General features: G+C 52.7%; 1 pseudogene; it reads right to left on the reverse strand.

Moving 5' to 3' along the window:
- Positions 1-1,435: 1,435 nt before the first annotated feature.
- Positions 1,436-1,553, reverse strand: LOC124712905 (annotated as a pseudogene).
- Positions 1,554-2,365: the final 812 nt, after the last annotated feature.

Below are 2,365 nucleotides of genomic sequence, written 5' to 3' on the forward strand. Positions count from 1 at the left end.
AGACCTCACGCCCCACGTGTTGAGCAATTCGGCGGTACATCCACCCGGCCTCCCGCATGCCCACTATACGCCCTCGCTGAAAGTCCGTCAACTGCACATACGGTTCACGTCCACGCTGTCGCGGCATGCTACCAGTGTTAAAGACTGCGAAGGCGCTCCGTATGCCACGGCAAACTGGCTGACACTGACGGCGGCGGTGCACAAATGCTGCGCAGCTAGCGCCATTCGACGGCCAACACCGCGGTTCCTGGTGTGTCCGCTGTGCCGTGCGTGTGATCATTGCTTGTACAGCCCTCTCGCAGTGTCCGGAGCAAGTATGGTGGGTCTGACACACCGGTGTCAATGTGTTCTTTTTTCCATTTCCAGGAGTGTATATCTACTGGCCCATTCCAAACGATACCTAGCAGCACTGATGCTTTTCAGCTACTGCATCGAGAAGTCGATTGCAGTCACTTTGCTCGTCCGCTCGCAGAGGCTGCCGGCTACGGAGCGCCGGGCGGCGCGCGCTTAACTGATTCGCCGCTTCACGGGCGCTCCGCGGTGAGTGATAGCCGCCCGCCACGGCCGCTCAGTGAGAAAGCCCGCTGCCGTTTGTTATGAAAATGAGCCCGGCGCGCCGCAAGCGGCCACCGGCGCCCGCGCGAGCTGCCTACCGGCTACCGTCTTATGGCTGCTGGCTGGTTAAGGCGCGGGCGCGCCGTGACTGACGCCCGGTGATTGGGCCCGCGGGCACCCGCGCCGCCAAACGCTCTGCCATCAACGAGGCGAGGCGAGGCGAGGCGCGCTGCTGTTTCACATGTATGGGAAACTCCTGGGCGTTCCCTTTATTACAGCCCGTTTTCACTGCCCAGTTACCTGTACTGATTTACGCAAGTTAAAGAGATGAAAATTTTGCTATTGGGGTGCAGACTTGAGGAAAACCGTTCAGGTGCACTAGTCTCTGTTGCCGAGGTCGCCGAAGAACAGTAGTGCGGTTGCGAGCTTGATGAAGCAAGAAATTCTCATATGCCGTACTTCTTAAAGCCTAACGAACTACTCCTCAACGTCACTGCAGTTAATGTTTCTCCTTATGCTCTTTGCTCTATAGTCTAAATCTGTACTTCATTGCCAGCTACGTGCTGGTTCCCTAGTTTTCATGTTTCCATTACTTGCTCTCTCTCTCTCTCTCTCCTCCGTTTTTTCTTACATCGAACACGAGTGCTCCGGGTATATGATGGACTCCCTTATTGTACTAGCACTCCGTCTTCAGGCCACGAGTAGCCTACCGGGACCATCCGACCACCGTGTCATCCTCAGAGGAGGATGTGGATAGGAGGGGCGTGGGGTCAGCACACCGCTCTCCCAGTCGTTATGATGGTATTATTGACCGAAGCCGCTAGTAATCGGTCGAGTAGCTCCTCAATTGGCATCACGAGGCTGAGTGCACCCCGAAAAATGGCAACAGCACATGGCGGCATGGATGGTGACCCATTCAAGTGCCGGCCACGCTCGACAGCGCTTAACTTCGGTGATCTGACGGGAACCGGTGTATCCACTGCGGCAAGGCCGTTGCCCCCCCCCCCCCTCTATTGTACAAGGGGCGGTTGTAATTAAAGTGCAACTACTCACAGAGGTCCAGAGAGGGCTGCAATCGTCGTATGGCAGCGAAAACTGGTAGATATTCTAATGTGTAAATGCAGAACCGGTTTAGTCTAGGAAAAAAAATTGTTCTAATGTTGGCCACCAGGTGCAAATCTGGCCCTGTGAAGGTAAGAAATGTTTCCACCTGAAATAGATTAGGAATGGGGAGTGGGCAGAAAAGGTCAAACAAATGATAAAGACGTAATATTGATTTTATTATGAACGGCGGCACATACAATTTGTTCAATGAAAGGACCAGAGACGTTGACCAGATGCTGTACAGCTCCAGACTTGCAGCTGGTGGCCAAACCTGGAACTAATGTTTCCACCGTAGATCGGTTCCGCATTGACGCATTAGCGCATCTTGCGATAATTACAGCCCATACCGGATCTCCGTCAGTAGAGAGTGACAGGGGGGGGGGGGGAGAGAATAGAGAAAATCCTAGAATTGTGTGTGTGTGTGTGTGTGTGTGTGTGTGTGTGTGTGATGACCACTGAGATACACGGTGTCCAACTGAAGAGTCGTCACGAGCATCTTCTACAGTGTTTCGTTTTTGCTATGCGTAGGTGGAGTCAGCCCGAACAGATACTGCTCATCACGTCTTTCATGCCACATCCTCCAGCTCTGACGGAAAACGTTGGTTTCTTTCGCATTAAAAAAAATAATAATAAAATAAAGTGAAATGGGAATCTGCGTGCACCTTAGTTAAAGCAGTCCCAAATTAATCTAGAGCGATATTTGTTC

This window comes from Schistocerca piceifrons, chromosome 8 (assembly GCF_021461385.2).
Source record: "Schistocerca piceifrons isolate TAMUIC-IGC-003096 chromosome 8, iqSchPice1.1, whole genome shotgun sequence".
Taxonomy (NCBI): Eukaryota; Metazoa; Arthropoda; class Insecta; order Orthoptera; family Acrididae; genus Schistocerca; species Schistocerca piceifrons.